Source organism: Leptonotus elevatus, chromosome 15 (genome assembly GCF_054856555.1).
Source record: "Leptonotus elevatus isolate MCC_2025b chromosome 15, RoL_Lele_1.0, whole genome shotgun sequence".
Classification (NCBI taxonomy): domain Eukaryota; kingdom Metazoa; phylum Chordata; class Actinopteri; order Syngnathiformes; family Syngnathidae; genus Leptonotus; species Leptonotus elevatus.
This window is the reverse complement of record NC_141253.1, coordinates 8,015,762-8,034,956: the sequence shown is the minus strand read 5'-3', so window position 1 is coordinate 8,034,956 and position 19,195 is coordinate 8,015,762. Positions and strand designations below refer to the sequence as shown.

At 38.7% G+C, this 19,195-nt stretch overlaps 1 protein-coding gene across 2 annotated transcripts in view; it reads right to left on the bottom strand.

The window, feature by feature from the left end:
• skor2 (SKI family transcriptional corepressor 2) overlaps positions 1 to 19,195 on the bottom strand; it is a 96,711-nt gene that overhangs the window by 23,215 nt on the left and 54,301 nt on the right. The window contains exons 1-2 of one of the 2 annotated variants that reach the window (XM_086096048.1): positions 8,407 to 8,510; positions 1,480 to 1,564 (exon numbers count right to left, since the gene is read on the bottom strand). The gene's annotated coding sequence lies outside the window, so the exon portion shown is untranslated. Of the gene's footprint in view, positions 1 to 1,479; positions 1,565 to 8,406; positions 8,511 to 19,195 lie in introns of those variants that run through there. The other variant, XM_086096046.1, reaches the window with a different exon arrangement.

The window sequence follows — 19,195 nt, the reverse complement described above, 5'->3', positions numbered from 1 at the left end:
GTCCGCCCCACGCAGATTGACAAATAAAGTTATGCACTTTGTAAAGGCATGAAGAGCATGGGAGCCCAAAATGGTTTCATGATAATGTCATGTCTAAAAATATCAGTAAGTGTAGATTTGACTTTGTGTGTCTCTTCTTTCTTTCTGTGTGGAGATACAAGATGTTACACCAAATGACGAATTCAGATATAAAAACATTGCATTTAAATGATATATGTTGATATTATAGGTCAACTGAGAATCAGTTAGCAGCTGTAGGGGGTGATTTAAAGATTGCTACATATTTACCAAGGATAGCCTCTATACTAAGACCTCCTGGTACTTAAAGTGTGGATTTAACCTATAGCGTGACATTTGTGTACAATATTGAACATAATCCAGAGTTATAACAGGATCAGATGTAACTTTCCATGCAAACGGTTTAAGAGTCAGGTATCTGTTACTGGTTGACTGCACGACTAAACAAGACACAGTACAATATTATATTATATACCAGTTAACATACATTACCAGTCACTAGACTTTACACCGATCTGATTGGCTGGATCGGGATCGTACAATATTTAGCATTTTATGCAAAATCGGTGATCGGCTGTAATGCCTTAATTTGCCCGATCAAACAATGACATCATTGACCGGCTCCACGACATAAGACATTACATGTGCATTTAATGTTTATCAGCATTTTTTGAAGATCCCCCCCCCCCCATGCATTTCAATTGAGGTCAATCATATGTGGGTTTTCACAAATGGCGGCAGTCGACTGTAGAGTAAATATAAAAGTTGTTTGAATAGATATATTGCTCCATCTTCTGATCAAATCCGTGATAGTTTTAATTTTGAGACACTAAATGCGTTAATTTTGAGTTAATTTTTTTAAAGTTACTTTAACGCCACAAATTTGTTTGTTATTTGGATTAATCAATTTGTCTAATCATGAAAGACAGGAAATGAAGGAGTGGTATTGAGTTCAGGGAGTAATGGATTTGTGCAAAGAGCCCATTCTCTGCACCCATTGCCAGAAACTTCAGAACCATGGACAGTGGACTCAGGCAATAAGTCATAACCAGGGAAAATCGACATTTCATATTTCCAATAAATCATGAGTTACAATACAGGTCAGACTTTTTGAATACTTAGCCCTTGGTGAAGACAGAACTCGACTAAAAATAGGTCTATGATCCAATAAAGACCTCACAGCAAAATTAGCAAAAAAATGTCATTATCATGCCCTTTTCGTTTTTTCCCTGTACAATGAGAAAACTCATGAACTTCAGGTCCTGGAAGGTTTGATTTAGCGCCCTTCTTTGCTTCCATCTGTGTCACCGGGCGTTCCTTTCTAAACCCTTGGAGAAGCATTTCCTGAAGTGGATTTGCATGCCCATATTCCCATATTCCGGCACCCACCCTCCTCCACTATCATGTCATCGCGTGTCCTGCGGGATCAGGGAAATGATTAAGGAAGACAATTTCAAATACCTTTCAAGACTCTCCCTGATGACATTGCAAAGTAGGTGGGCATGGAGAAGGTGGGAGATGGCAAGAGGTGCACCCAAGTTGGATGCTGGAGACAAAAATGAAGGCAAGGTTAGTCTGAAATCTGGATCCGTTTTTTTTCTTTGATATTTATGTACAGCATGTGGCGAAAAGTGACTCTGAATGGTACGTTTATGTATCAGGTTCAATCAGCCTAGAATATTTAATAAACAATAGACAAGGAAGGAAGACAGGAGATTTAAAATTATTTTTGCTCGCGAGGAGAACCGGACAGAGATGTGCTCAGTTACAATCTCCTATCTGCTCGGAGGCACACTTTGCCTCTTTGGCCTCCTGTTTTTATTGGGTATTCACTAGTTACATAGTGGTTACTGCTCTAAAGGGGAGGGGGAACACATGAGTCATTTAGGAGATAATAATACAGACATGTTTTTCTTCGGCGCTGAAGGTTTCAACGGTAAAACAATTAACAGTTCATCTGCAAAGTGTTTCAGCCGCTATCTTGTGATAAGGAACAGTTCCTGCAACTGCAGAAGTATGCCACGAAGCTTGGCTCTATTCACAGATAATTCCAACTCCCATGATTCAAAACAAGGTCATACCGCTGAATAAATGCTTTGCATGAATGCTTTGCAAAACCTTTTGAGTAAATATGGAATAACTTATGTACAAGATGTGTGATCGATAACGAAGCATTGGGGAAATAACTTTTTGGGGTCCTATTGTAAAACAACCCCTTTTCAATAAAGGTTACAGGGCTTCATGCATGCATGTTCATTGTGGCATACATACAGGGTTCCCCTTATTGTGACATGACAGGGTGTGTGCATGTGTGAATACATATCTGTATGAGTGTGTGTGCGCACGTGCATGGGTGTATGCAAAGGAGAGTTAATGAGATCTTGCTCAGCCGAGGCCTGGTCCTGATCCCCAGAAGCCCCGGACTCATTTCACCGGCAAAATAACTCTGAATTGAGAGAAGATGAGGCAGAACACCTCGAGCACAAAACAAACTTCGTCTTGATTGGTCCGCTACCGGCTTTGTTCTTTTAAGTTTGAGCGTGTGCTGTATGTAATGGTTACAAGAGTCTTACTGCATTTTTTTGCCCTCACTTTCACTTTACTCCTGCTTTCAGCAGTTTTGTTATTAATGTCTTTTAGGGAGCACACTTCTCTGATCTCCTCTTTTAAATCACACAGGACAGAAGAGGCACTTTAAACTTGTTTTCATGGCTAGTCAAGAGGGGGGATTGTGTCAGGATTTGGGACAGGCTCAAGTTGATCCTCAGTCATCTGACAAAATGCCGCTCTTGAAAGCAAATTGTTGTATCAAGTTAAATGTGATTGGTAGACTACTTTAGGGTGAGCCATTTAACCATCTGGATCCAGACTTGGCTTGTGAACGACAATAAAGCACATGAAACGCTACAGTATGTACATGCACAGAACAATGTGCTTCTCCACTGTGCAATAAAACAGACCAGTTATTATAATGCAATCAATAGTGTTACATTTCCATTTAACACAACACATTTAATGGGATCTAAATTTGCGCATAGGCGGGTTAGACCTTGTGTTGGTATTTTCACAGACATGCGCAGGTGGGCACAGCATGGCGGATTTTAAAAATTGGATTTATGCCAACTTGAATAAAGTGATTTGCTCTAGTCCAGCAGCAGATCAAAGCTTGTATAAACGTGTGACTTTTAACATTGACTTGGAATAGTTCATAGACAGATCTGTAACATAAAATATGACGCACTTGTTGACATCAATGTGCATGTGTATGCTAAAACATTCACAGGTTTTTAATGGTATAGTTTCCAGTCTCTGACTTGGATGAAGTTAGACCCCATAGTTAACTTTTATTGGTAAACCTTGTTGCCATGGTCTTCTTCCCGATTTGAAACATAATCCTTCAATCCAAATGTAACCATTATGATACTTGGATGTAGTCATGTCCAACTTTATTGAGTCCAAGTCAAGACTGAGTCACAAAGTTCCAAGTCCACAAAGTCTGAGTCCAAGTCCAAATGAGGTCAAGAGCAAACCTTAAGACAGAAAAAAAAATTACACTTTACACAACCACAAAATTAGCAAAATGTCATTATGCTTACCGGGTGGCCAATGCATAGTAAATGCCGGTCTATTTCGATAATCTGAAAAACTTTATTTAAAGTTTCTTATGAAGGAGGACATTCATTTTCAGGAATAAAAAATATAGTTGGACTCAAGTCAAGTTGCTAAAACTATTAAGTTCAAGTTAAATTCCAAGGAGCCCAAGTGAAGTCAGAGACAAACAAAAAAAGTGTCAAGTCTGGAAAAAAAGTAAATACAATTAAATATATAATTAAAAAATATGAATAATTATAATAATCAAAGTGAGGAATCCATACTCGAGTACTACAACTCTGCTTGCTTCATGAGGTTGCAAGTTGAATCTCATGAGTCCCAAGTCAAAGTCAAGTCGAGTCATGCTCAAGTCATGTCCTAAAACTGGGGACTTGAGTCTCATGCGAGTCAAAATCATTTGACTGCAGTCCCTTCACCTCTGGAGTCAAGGAAAAAAAATACTAGCGAAACATTACCCCACATGAGTTATCAGCCCTTTGTACACTCTAAATTCTTGATGAAACTTGAAAATCAGCCAACTTGCAATTTAGTGAGAACCAGGCTTGACTTGCGTATTGTACTCTGGCATGCTCGGTAGTATGTAAGAATGAAGCAGAATGCGACTAATTATTTGTATGTTGTCGAAATATTGCTGCATCAGTGTTCCAAGGATTTTTTTCAGGCCGTTATCCCTCACCTCCCCCCTCCCATCTCCGAATGCCCGTCAGCTAGCTTTGCCACACGAGTTAGCCCGAGCTATCACTGCTCCCTTTTCTTTTTGGCATTGTTCAAACTAAATGAAAACACGGTAATTAGCTTGTTACAATTAAAGCGAGACGAGCGGATGAATTGTAATCACCCGCAATGGAGTTCCTGCTTTCTCCCCTGCAGCCTCCAACAGGCCAGCTGAGCTATCCTCATTTGCATAATTAAAATATACAAATGATAATGGATTTTGTAGTCAATGTCCAGAGGCTGCCGAGGCAGGGACGGATGGAAGAAAAAAATATGAAATCGCAATAACAAACACGTCGACTTCGCCCAGAGGGGGGGAGGATGAAGGGAAGCAGATAGGAGCAGCATAAGATGGTGCGACTTGGAAAGGTGGAAGGAGAGAAAGAAGGATATAAAGATAAAGGAGAAAAGACAAAGGCGACAGAATAAAAGGTGGGCCAATTACATTAGTAAAAAAGCACGACCTGGTGCTGACCTGTGCTGCCCCTCCCTCTGGGGAAGACTTCCGCCTGATTACATGAAATTGGGATCGAATTAAACATGTAAAAGTTGTCCTAAGACAAACCAAAATGAAATTAGATCCTGCCTTTTTTCTTTTTTTTTTTTTTACCTTGGAGCGCCACAGAGCCCGCACAACGGGGAGGGAAGGAGACATGGAGGGAATTTTGCAATTAAGCCAGGGACAATGTCGGTGAAATTAGGCCTTGGAGCCGACTTCGTAGTCGCTGTGCATTTCTCTCCACCCCCACAAACCTCGCCATCCTAGCAACATCTCACTTGCCGTGCTTCTCTTTTGCTGCGGTCAGAAAGTTTGGAGGCAAACAGCTGCGGCTTCTCGATCTATCTTAATGCAGCAACTGGATTTATACACAAAAACGACAGACATTACAGTATGTGAGAAAACGGTGGCCCCGAGCACTGGGCTTGGCCCCAAAATGACAAGTGAGCCGAAAAGCTTCTTTTGGAGTGTTTTCCTCTTTCCTTCTCTTCATTGGTTGCTCTTGTTTTTCAATTACCCACACACATACAGTTGACGTTTAGTTTAAGCACAATAACTTCTTGGCTTATACGAAGAAATACATAAGTGTAGTTGAACTCCTGAGTAAGATATAATTTATTAAATTTAACCTAAATGTGCTTATTTTGCTTTGACATGTTATTTTTAGTTAAAATAAAATTGTCAGACAAGATGATTCTACCTATTACTTAATTAACTTATTTCAAGCAGTCTTGGCATTGAGTGTTAACAGCCAGTTTTAAGTACTGTGAGGCTTAAAACAAACATTTTTCCACATTTTAAAATGACTGACCAACATGAAAGGCCCTGAACTCGGGGTTTCATAAGTTGAATTTTCTTATTTTGAGATTTTGTAAATAAATATGCATGTATTTTAAGAAAACTGTCCTATACGCTACAGCTTGAAAAAAGTCAATATTACTTGTTTTTAGTCTATCTTATACTATTCTCAAGACCGCTGTGGTTGATATGAGCCTAGTATTATTTTTTTATTTATTTTTTAAATCTTACAGGTAAGTACAATTTTCTTGTTCTGTTGGCAGATAATTTTGCTTATTTGAAGTAATAATTTTCTTATTTTACTGTATTTTTTTCTTAAGTTTTCTACCATCCTTTTTGCAGTGAATTCTTACTATTATCTTACTTTGAGGCAGACTGTACAACTTATTAACAGACATACAATGTGTTGGTGCACTGAAACACACACAATCATTTAAACTCACATTCACAACTACGTACACTCTAGTGCAGTGGTGTTCATACTACGGCCCGGGGGCCATTTGCAGTCCGCCATCCATTTTGTAGGATCATCAAGTAAACAATGCTTTAAAAATTCTCATTTTATTAGCGACTACTCTTGTTTGGTTCTGAATATGGAGATCTGCTCAAGGCAGGGGCAGATCTATTTTTGTGGCTGTGGGCCATCCACAAATTATTGAAACATCCCAAACTCTTTGCCTTATCACCTTTAACAGCAGAGTTGGGTACTTCTGTCTCTCTGCCTTCAGCCACTTGTGTTTCCCCAGGTGCGTCTCATTCGTGTTGGTATATTTAGTCTGTTGTGTTTGTCCAATCGGTGTGGGTGCATTGTCTACATTATGTGTGGAAGTTTGTGTGTCAAATCCTGGTCACAGCCAAGTCGTCCTGGGCACAGCCAAGTCGTCCTCGTCCCAGCCCCAACCAAGTCATAGCCACTCCACAGCAAGTCAAGTCAAGGCAAATCAGGTCATGTCACGTCACGTCCTGTCCAGTCATGGTGACCAGTCTAGTCACGTCCTGTCCAGTCATGGTGACCAGTCTAGTCACGTCCTGTCCAGTCATGGTGACCAGTCTAGTCTTTGCGTGAAAACGTTTTCGCTGAAAATGTGGGCATCCGTCAACGATGGGACCAACGGAGAAACACAAGTCAGAAAGAGGACATGCAAACTCCACACTGGCGGGATAGAGCCAAGATTAGTACCCAGAATCTCTCAAGTCGTAAAAGTGAGGCAGCTGTGCCAACCATTATCACACCAAGCTGGCCTTTGTGTCAAATCATCTTAGAAAACAAAACATGCTAAAGCAAAACCTTAAAAATGTAAGCCTACAGTTTTGGCTTCATTACTTACATTTTGTGATTCTGCAATGAGGTGCCTCTTCCTCACTTATTACTTACTTTTATGCATTTATGAAATATAACTCTCTGTGCTTGTATCACCTCCCTACTCGGGTCCTCCCTGTCTGGGCATCTGCGCAAGTGAAAGCAATAACAGTGGCAGAGCTGTAAGTAAATAATGAGGAGTAATCAAAGTTAATGGAACCCAATGGGAGCTTCAGCTTCTGCGTGTAGCAATAATCTCATTTAGAGAGAGGCAGATTTAGTGGATAATTGGGGCCTAAGTACTGGCTGATTCCCCAGCTAGCTAACTAACTAAGCGAGCTGCCGATTCCTGTTTGGTTTGTCACAAATGGAGCACAAACAAACAAGATGCATATTGTCTTTTGAATTGGCTCATGTCCTATTCATAATTACATTATTTTCTCCAGATACTCAGGCATACAATCATATTCCATATATAAGTATTGTCTATAGGTGTGAATGTGAATGCTTGTTTGTTTATACGAGCCCTGCTTTTGGCTGGCAACCAGTCGAGGGTGTTTATCGCATTCCTTGCTCACCCACCATGTTAATGAGTACAAGGCGTATAGAAAATAAGTAATGAGTACAAGGGGTATACAAAAACCCAAATATATGAGTAAAATGTTAAATATGGAGGGCCAGTGGAGATTAAAAAAAAATTGTGGCAGGATTTTCCCTTTATTCTCAGAATTCTCACTTTGATGTCAGAATTCTCCCTTTAATCCCTGAATTCTGACTGAAGTAAGAATTCTGACTTTCTTCTCCGAATTCTGACTTTCTTCTCCGAATTCTGACTTTAAAGTCTGAATTTTGACTTTAATCTCAGAATTCTGACTTTAAAGTGAGTATTCTCACTTTATTCTCAGAGTTCTCACTTAAAGTCAGAATTCTCACTTAAAGTCAGAATTCTAACTTCAAAGTGAAAATTCTGACTTTAATCTCTGAATTCTGACTTTGAAGTCAGAATTTTGACTTTCTTCTCAGAATTCTGACTTTAAGTCTGAATTCTGAGTTTCTTCTCAGAATTCTGACTTTTAAGTGAGAATTGTCATAATTCTCACTTTAAAGTGAGACTTCTGACTTTATTCTAAGAATTCTGACTTTCAAGCGAGAATTCTGAGAATAAAGTGAGAATTCTGACTTTAATGTGAGAATTCTGGGAATATACTCAGAATCCTCACTTGAAAGTCAGACTTCTGAGAATAAAATCAGATACATTTTTACTTTAAAGTGAGAATTCTGAGAAGAAAAGTCAGAAACCTGCCAACCAATTTTTTTCTCTTCACTGGCCCGAATCCTCTTCAGTATTTAAAAATAATACAACAACATGAAACTCTTAAAAAAATAATGAAATTATTATTGTTATTATCATTATTATTATTATTTTATTTATTTATTTTACTATATCTTACTGGTATAAATGTACCTTTAAAGTCGTTGAAGTGACCTTCCATCAGCATTCCAGTCATTGTTCCATTTTATTTTGTCACTGTCTCACCTCGTCTCATCAGGCATCCGTTTGTCTCCGACCTGGAGACAGTGACACATATCCATGCATTCTATATGTGCGTAATGGAGTTAATGGAGGATGCTGCCAGCGTCACCATTGGGGGTCCACTCCTGGCGTGTTGACCCGAGTGTGTATTGTATGTGTGTCTTTGCAGCGCAATGTTTTTATGTGCCGCAGTCCCTGAATCGGAGCTGTCCAGATGTCGTTAAGGAACTCTATTGTGTGTTGCTTTCGTTTTGGATGAAGCGTTGAGGCTTTAACCCTCAATTTCAGAAAGACACAAATCATTTACACTACTTTTCGACCGTTTGATTTTCTAAATATGTGCTCGCGCACATGACGCGTTTGTCACTGACAAGACTTTCAGATGGAGCAAATTACAAATGATCAACTCCTTATGAAGTGTACATAAAGGAGAGGAGCGTCTATATATATATATATATATATATATATATATATATATATATATATATATATATATATATATATATATATATATATATATATATATATATATATATATATATATATTGTGTGTGTGGTTAAACTCATGGAAAAGTAATCATCAAAAACCATTGTCAACCAAGTCATTTCACAGGGTGCCAAAAAAGGCTTGCAGGTCAGGCCACATATTTAAAAGTGCAAATTTCTAAGCCTCATAAGCCATGTTTAATATTTTTAAGTGTGGTTATGCTACTGTGATTATAAGTACCCGAGTTCTGTGTGGCCTTAGTGTGCGCATTCGATGGTATTGGTGTATGCAATGTGTATGGCAGGAAAGGACAAAGTCAGTGTGTTAAAAATGTATTTAATCTAAAGATTAGGCTAAGGTTATATTTACTTAACCGGTGCTTTGTATTAAAAAGTACAATTACAGAAAGTAGTCATGCACATTGAAAATGACCTCTGGGAGGACAGTAAAAGGTTTGGATTAGGACAATAATAAAAATTTGAAATAATTATAATTCGTATGCCTGTGCCAGAAAAAAAAAGTGTGCTTATGAGCGTCTAAGTCAGCCATTACATTAATGAGAAGGATGGGATGCTTAGACGTTATTTACACAAGGCACAAAAGAGGATTAACTCAACTCCTGTCAATCTCCTTTGCGCTCATACATATTCTTACCCTCAAATCATTTAATTTTTAATTACTTTTTTTTGAAGCGTTCCTCCTGTGCTACATTCATTACTCTTTGTATGGACAACATGCTTGTTAGAAGTCGAATTATTCTGTACCAGGGATAAAAAAAATATAAAAAAATCAGACCTTATTTAGTGTAACATAAAATAACTTCCACATACAGCTCTATTTCTGCAACTATTGACACTTCGGGTCAAACCATTCAACAATGTGATAAGTAAACTGAGAACTGTTCTGACTGTACAAATGCACTGTGGTCCGAGAGTAAATCGACCTCTTCGTCTGAGCGCTAACTAGAGTGACTAGTCATCCTGTCAGCCGTGCTGATTGGCTCATTTAAATACCGCTCAGGTGTAATTGGCTGGCAAATTAAACTGTCATTATTGGACAGGCAATGTGGGAAGGAAATCAAAGGGGGGGGGAGTGACAGGACAAAATGACCGTTTTATCCCCATGGGAAACATAGGGAGAAAGAAAGAAGGGGAAGGAACTTCACACACGTACGCACACTTCAGTCTGAGACTCGCTCACGCTGGATGAGACGCCGTTTCGGAATGTCACATGGAGAACGGAACCGTACTGGCCTATGTAGACAAACACAGACTGTAAACCATCATGGATACATTACAAATCAATCATGTAATGTTAGAGCACAAACTAACACGAAGCATTTTCAAAAACATAACTAAACTACACACCCAAAAATAAAAAAATAAATAAAAACATAACTATAATGAAAAACCCTAAACTATGATAACCATGTTTTAGACTTTTGTTTATCCTGAAAATTGTAGGTCAAATTATAGGCTGTTAGTGTCTAAACCATTCAAACTTCAACGTTTCACTTTATTTAAGCAACATCCATCAATGTATTTTCTATAGCGCTTCTCGTCATTAGCGGCCCCGGTGAGTATCCGAGCTTACTTTGGGACTGGGCACCAATAAATTGCAGGTTTGATGGTAGAGTTAATTTTGTCCGTCATTTTTAAATGTAGTGTCAGTTTGAGTCCAATTTCAGTCACGCCTGTTAGTTTTTTGTTACAGTTAGTCAACCTCATCTCGTTTTTATTTAGTTAATTTTTAGCCGACTATAAATCTAGCATTTTAGCCTTTATTTTAGTTTAAGAAAACATAATTTTATTTGTCTAGTTTTAGTCAACAAAAACTGTCAACGTTTTAGTCAGGACATTTTACCCCTGTTTTTTTTGTCAGCAGATTGATTATGTTGAACATTTCGGATCTAACACGATTTAAAAAAAAACATTCTTGCTTCTTTTCTTTTCCAAAACAGCAAATAGAAATGGATATAATACAATAAAAACACATTATATATATGGTCTAACTGTGGTAAACACCTGCTAGCATTTTTTTTTTTCCCAACACTATTTCAGATAACAAACCACAATTACAGTGGCTGCTATGGCTCCATGCTACGAGCTAGTAATTTAGCCAGCATTAGTTAGCGGTCGGATTAACGTTATTGTTGGAACATTATAACTGTGGATTAATGTTCAATTATAACTATAATTTACTTCTTAAAAAAATTAATTAAAACAATTTCACCGTGAATCTACCTCCTGTCTGGCCCATGCGTTTGCGGATGTTGCACTTGCTAGCTGCAGATTTGAAAGGGGGTGTGTCACTGTGGGTCACATGACGGCAGACGAGCAGAGACGAGATTGAACAAAATCATATAATATTCGTCACGTTTTTGTTCACAAACTAAAATGTCCATAGATTTGAGTTCAGTTCTTCTTAAGTGAAGTACATTTTTGTCTCTTTTTCATTAATTGATGAAAATGCATACTGATTTTGAGTCCCAGTTATTGTTTATTAATGAGGGTTTTAGTCTAGTTTTAATCCGGTGAAAAATGTGCGTTGATGAAATGATTGTTGTTTAGTTTTCATTGACAAAATTAACACTACTTGCTGGTATCGAAGGTTGGTCTTTTCTTCTTTCTAAGAAAGTCTGAGGTGTCCATTTTGAGACGGTCAGTAGGGAGCTGCAGTAACCAGCTGTGTAATTGCGGCTAATTTGTGATTTTGCTGTGCAAATGCGCACTTCGCCGCACGGAACCAATTTAAGATGATTCATTCGTTTATTTCGCCAACTAAAACTCCAAAAAACAGAGACCACCTTATGAGCTTGGTTTCCATATTTAGAATGCCAGATTTATCATACGTCCATGTATATTTTGAAAGTACGTTCTCACGGACACTTCTAATTAAACAATTGGTGTCTATTCGCTCTCTTTTTGTCCACTCAATGTTTTTGACACGGCTCGGTAATAAAACTGATGGATGGACGCTGACCAGACCTTCCAGGTGAACCCTGACCTCCCACCGTGCGTGCGTGTTTGTGTGCGCGTGTGACATAGGCCCATCTGTGTGGGCTGTTAAGAGCCTCTTTCTATTTGCCCTTTTATTCTGACCCACGTCCTCTACGGTCAACACTGAGAGCCCTCAGGCCTTGGGGAGTGTGTCTCCTTTTCTTTGTGAGCGCGCGCGCGTGTGTGTGTGTGTGTGTTTATGAGCGTCGGTACATGTCGGGGTGAGTCCTTAGGAGAGCACAGACACATGCACGTGCAATTTTTCATGATCTCATCAATGCATCAATGGATTGTGAATATCGTAGTAACGATGGCCGCGTGGCCCCTGGCCACTACTTACTGAATCAGATATGTGAAATCGGATCTAGCTCTAATTTTAAATCCATTTGTAATGCAATATAGCCACATGCTTGACGTGAAGGTCAGGACCAGAAGTTGGGTCATTGAAGGATCTTAATTGTTTTGTGAAAAGTGCTTTGCTTGAATACGTTGCTCTATTTTGGAATATGGCGCACAAATGATATATTACTTTTTTTTTTCACTTCAACTTGTATTTTATACTTGTAACGTGCTTATGTTTATATGTTCAATAAACCAAATAAACCAATAAAGCAAATATTAGTTACTGGATTGGGATATTAATTATAATTCAATTTAAATAATAATTACATAAATTCAGTAAATCCATTAATAATTTTACAAAAATAATTAGGTTGGGTTATCTCGATTATACACATTCACCAGTCTTACAGTCAAAACTTGAAATTGACACAATGAAATTTCAAACACAGATTGTGGACAAAGTTAAAAGTAAAATGTTACCACAAAACGTTCAAATAATGTTTAGAGAGCGAGAGAGAGAGAGAGAGAGAGAGAAGAGGGTCATAAATTGAATACACTGTCTTGTAATAGCAAAAGCATCTCAGTCATTGTTACTTGACATATTACTTCTCTTACGGTATATAGAGGGAACCCTGGAGCAATAGTCTCCACTTTTTTTTTTTTTTTTACTACTTACTAAAAATCAATACAGTTGTTGCGAAAACATAAATAGACAACGACGTGCTTCCAAATTGCTTGCATACGGACGGTGGGCTTATGTATATTTATCCTGTCCAGAGAATAGCGAGCCTCATCAGTGAACAGACGTCCTGACCCGTGCCGTTGTACGATTAATACGTGCTATTGAATATGACGTTATAAAGGCTAACTGTACTCTGCTAATGACATGGTCCAGTGAGCCATCTGTCTGGGGAGTAAGAGGACAGACAGCAGGCATTAGATGAGGTGAAACACACACGTGCGCGCACTCACCCAATCATAGATACGAGTGTGCGTCGGCTCACACACACACACACACAAGCTAACGGTGTGCCATTAAGTGCTGTTTAGGGTAGCTTTTATTTGGTGTGAGTGTGCGTGCGCTTTTGGTGCCCAAACAAATGGATTCAATCCCTTGGCGAACTGCATGAACGCGCGCGCGTGTGTGTGTGCGTGCGCGTGTGTCCCAAAGCACCATGCCCTTGTTGTGACATCATCTATGAATGTCATAATTGAGGGTCTGTAAATTGCCGCTTTTCCCCACTCAGCGTCGCCCCATGTGTCAATAGTGAGGTTCAAGGTGACGGAGCGGATCAATACTCAGAGACAGGAGCCATCCGCTGAATTTACAGCCCAGTAACAAGAGAGCCATGAAAGTCTGCCGCTCTATAGCCTTCGGCGAAGCTGCTCGGATGCGACCGCCGCGCCGGCGGCCTGCATTTGTCAAAACATGCAAGCCGGTGATTCTCTGAAGGAATGTCGCGTCCTTGTTGTTTCGGAGGGCAATTTGGGTCGACGTCAGGCGGCAGGCGTGAACTATGAATTGCCTTTTGAATGAATATGAGGCCTTTTTGGAGAGAAAATGACTTGAAGCTTTACAAGAGGAACAAGCAAACAGTGTAGTCATTCGTAATCGTCAATTGTCATAATCAATACGAATGGGTTGCTAATTGTAGTTTTGCTAAAAAATGGGTAATAGTCCCTCCCCAAAAAATGCAAAGCAAATACGGTCAATGGTTAATTTTGTTAACGAAAACTAAATAAATATTTTTTCGTCAAAACACAGTTTTTACCGGATGAGACTAAACTAAAAAAAAACATTAATAAGCAATAATTGGGACTAAATGAGATGAGCATTTTCTAATAAAGACGAGACGAAAATGTAGCTCACTTAATAAAAACCGGCCAATTTTAATTCACGAACAAAGACAAGGCAGAAATTATGATTTTGTAAAAATCCTGTCTCTGCTAATCTGTCACTAACACATTATGGACACATGATCGCTACATTAAACTAAAGAAAACCCCTTTGCTTCGTTTTAGTCGAAGGGAAGTCAGCTGGAAAAACAACGCCTGTCGAGACACGTCGCAGACATTGCGGTAAATTAACAAAATTAACAAAACCCTTCCAACACTTTAATCTGACTGCTAACTAATGCTAGCTAAATTGCTAGCTTGTAGCATGGAGTCATAATTGTTGATATACTGTAATTGTGTGAGAAGTTTTAAATTAAAAAATTATAAGAGAAGATTTTATGTGAAGTAGTTTTAGATTAGTTGGAAATGTTCAATATTATCTGATGACAAAAAAATACCAAAAATGTTGACAGTTTTTGTTGACTAAAACTAGACAAATAAAATTATGTTTTCTTGGACTAAAATAAAGCTTTATTTAGTCTACTAAAAGGAGACTAGATAAAAATGGGACGAGGTCGACTAACTAACAAGTGTGATATAAACCGGAATAATACTGAGATTCAATTTTAAAATGGCTGATAAAAAGAACACTAGTCATCGGAGAGCACTTATATAGCACTTTATATACACCAGATGTTGTCCAAAGCACTTTAGCTACCCAAGCTTCGTATTCACTTTTTTTGAAAACGTATCGGAGTGTACCAAGGCCATATGCGGCTGACGCGCTAACACAGAAAAGTATATATATTTTTTTTAAACTTTAAAATAAAATTTTAACCTCCAGAGTTCCTCGTCAGAACCCAGTATAATTTTTACGCTGTTGGTCAAGTTTTAAATCCCTCTGTGTCATCGTACTAGCTAGCTAATTTAGCTAGCATGTTTATAAATCCATCAACAAAAATGTGAGTGCGCCTACCATACTCCATATCAGTGCTCGCCAACATTTATTGCGCCACTAGCTGGTTTCACTTCGACAAAAGTATTTTGACCTACTAGCATAGAAACAAACAAAAACAAACAATTCTGTTTGAACTCGAGTGGCTACTCGCAGTTCTGCGAGCACCGCCATTCGTCGCCAATAAATATCATGACTACAACACTGTTCAACTTCATGCGAAACATACAAATGATGTTACAAAAAAAACTTGAAATAACTCAACCATTGTTGATTCAGAGCAGCATCTAAATATTGCTATGAATATATGCAACTAGCAGTACATTAATAGCAATCATGCAACTGGGATTCAAACGCCAGCGCACCCCGTAAAGTTGATGTGCGCTTCGTGCGGGATCTTATGTCCCTTCCCTGTGATACTGCTCTTATTGTCTTACTAAATGCAGTCCACATCTCATTAAATCCCGCCCTAGCCTGTTTTTGGAGTGGATAATATGAGCGGTAAAGGTCACAAATATAAGTTGTTTTGGGGTTGCTTTATTTTTTTTTATTTTTTTCCCCCCCATACGAGTGGATAATATGAGCGGTAAAGGTCACAAATATAAGTTGTTTTGGGGTTGCTTTTTTTTTTTTTTTTTTTTCCCCCATACGAGTGGCTTGTCTGGTTGGCTTTCACCTTAAAAATAAGCAAATCTGGCACTTCTTACGTTCACAAGTGTCCAGTATGTATCTTTATTCCTCTCAAATACTACAATGTCCGGCAAGTATGGATGTCACAATGATAACAGGTGAGCTGTGAAGGTGACAATGTCTGCTGTTTTTGTTTGCGTGTGTTCCAGGTGATGGATTAGCTTCATTTGTAGCGTAAGCCCCCTCTCTGAATGAGTGTGCGCGCGAGTGATATGTGGTTCTGCTTGACCATGTGCGCCCGAGTATGTTTCTGTCACATGATCACATTGTGTCTATTTATACGTGTCTTTACCTGCAAGTGTGTCTGTAAGTGTGTGTGTGACAGTGGCTGAGTGATGGATTCCGTATCGCGTGTAGCGTAGCGTAGCGTAGCGGTCGGATGGTGGCTTTCTATGGCCGGGAGCAATGGCGGGCCGTGTGCGTACAATCAAACGAGTGATGACAAGGCACGGTGGACATCGCGCGGGTTACGCGGGTATGATGTCCGCAAGTTAGTGAAGGTGACATCGGACCAACCACAAACATACACGTTAACACACACGGGAAACTGTCTAAGGAAAATACGTTTTTAAAAATAAAACGTTGTGGGCAGCTTTGGAAAAATTGTCGCAAAAGTGGGCGGATACCAAAGGAAGTTGGCCCCCGATTCCGATACCCAGTTTACCAATACCTAAGTTGTTTTGTTTTTTCTCAGCATGAAAAAGCTACCCATCGCCATATGAATTGATAGGGCCCGATTAATCGGCCGCCAATTAAAATCAGCCAATTATTGTGCTTTTCAAATATCTGCCAAAAACAATAGGCCAAATGCGCCAAATGGCCGATTATTTTCCCCTTAAAACATTATAATCGAAGAAGTTTCTGATGCTGTGAAAGTACCCTGAATGCACCATTTTAGCATTAGCATTTTTTTCTAACTGTTTCCGTTTTGCAGCAATTAGCATTAGAATATAGCTAAGTTTCATCATTATTCACACATTTGTTTAAAACAGTGGGGGAAACAGCTCGTTGCAACATGACCCTGGTTGATCTCTTATACTCTGCTGCCACCTGTTGGCCGTTTTTGTAATAACTACCATTGCATCAACCGTTCTCTTAAGTTCAGAGGCTGCATCTAAGCCTTCTGTATGCGCTAGTATAAAAATACATTTAAAAAACAACAACATATACGGACATTTTTGAGAGCATGGTAATATTTAAAATAGAACATATTGATATGTTTATGGGATCAAATTAATTATTATTATTATTAATAGTATATATAATAAATTAATCAGTTAGCTATCAATGGTGTTTTATAAATAACCTACAAACAATATTCAATAGGATTAAACAACAAAAGGTTGTTACTTATTGAGAAGTTGTTCGCCTGTATGGTAAATGAAGTCTTGACTGTCCTGGCTGGCTGCTCAGAACAATAAAGCTTAAGTAGAAGACAATAAAGAATGTTAAAAGTCAACTTGCCCTTGGTAATTCAAATCCAAAAGGTGTTTTACTTTTATTTTGTTCCACAAAACATTGCCTGTATAGTTAATCGATATTTTATGACAGCAACAGTTTGACCTTAGGACAGATTCAAATTCAAATGACTGGAATAAAGTCTAGGCCAGCATCCAGGAATAGGGACGTCAGAGATTCTAAAAAAAATAATAATAATAAATATAAAGAAGTCAATGCTAATACTGTATATGCGCTTGAACATGAACGCATGTATACTCTCTGTGTGTTTGTGTGTCATTTTTAGTTCCCCTGCGAGCCCCCCAAAAAAGGTAAACGTATAATAATAACATCCTCAGAATGTATCTCTCTGTCTTTCTCCCTTGAGCAAAACAAGCCACAGCGCACACACCGCCTTGCTTCTCCCCCGGCCCCCAGGCAGTGCGGCGAGCGTCCGGGTGTGAAATGTAAAAGGGAGAACGCTGTCGTTCAAACTGTCCCAGCGACCGGTGCCCCCCCCCCCCCTCTCACACACTCGCTTTCTTCGGGCAACTCTTACTCGAGTTTGTTTCTTACTCGATTTCTCTGTCACCATCTTTCTTTGCCTCTCTCATTTTTCTCTCTCAGGTGGGCCTGGCTGTCGCAGGTGCGCGGGCCCCTCAGCCAATGAAAAATGAGGGCCCTTGCACACGCTGACTTTGATGAACCTCACCGTATGTCGTTCTATCACTCTTCTCCATTTGGATTCCCCCGCAAAAACTGCAGTGACACAAACGCACTGACACTCACACATACATGCCCTAACACACACGCCAATTATTCTTCTTGTTGAAGGATGCTGCACTTGGGTAACTATGAGGTCAACGTGTCTTTTATTTGTGTATTTGTATGTTTGTATATGAGAAGTCTACTGGAACATGGAGGACCAAAACCTGGCAAAATTCTAAATAAATAAATGACTAAATAAATAAATGAAGGACTAAAAGTGAGAGAAAAAAAACCGGATATAAAAAATATATAATTGTAAAATAATAAAAAATAATAAAAATATATATATAAATGGAAATAGAAACAGCAAAATGAATTTTATATATATATATATAAAATACATTTGTATTTTATTTTTGAATTATATATTTTATATTCGTTTTTATTTTCACTTTTAGTCATTTAATTATTTATTCATTTTTAGTCATTTAATATTTATTCATTTTTATTCATTTATTTAGTTATTTATTTATTTTGAATTTTGCCAGTTTTGGTCCATACTGCCAGGATGAAATGTTATTCAAATGAGGGGGCGGTCCTAAGCGTGTCGTCTTGGGTTGGACTCCGCCGACTCGCATTGGAGAACTCCAGCAATGGACGACTATCTTGTCCACTGTCCCCACAACTCGCAACTTGAGTTGCTCGACAACAAGTTGAGGTGACGGTGGACAAGTGCAAAGTCCCACAAAATAAATACCCATAAAAGTAATGTATTTATTTATGTATGTATATTTTTTGTTTTTGTTTTTCCATTTATATTTATTCGATTTTTTTTTTCATTTTCGAATTATATACAAATACATCTTTACATTCAATATTCAATTTTAATATTATATTATTCAATATTACATTTCATGTCCATTGTCACAAAGCAAAATGTTAATGTGGAACCTACTTGCTGTGTGTGTGCGTGCGTGCGTGTGTGCACGTGTGTGATACCTGCTATGTGAGCAGCTATAAAAGCGCGGGGGGGGCTAATCCCTCTCTATTGGGGCTTAATCCCATTCTAATCCCTTTAAAACTCTCGATCAGGCTCTTGGGATCTCAGCGGGGTTCAATCTTGTCAAACACTAGAAAGACACGCTAAAACATTCGGGGCTATTGTGTGTAAACATAAACATTGTCCATTCATACGCATACACATGTTGATATTAGTTTCTCTCACGGCAGTTCAATGAGTGCTCAGCAGGCTTTTAATTTATACTA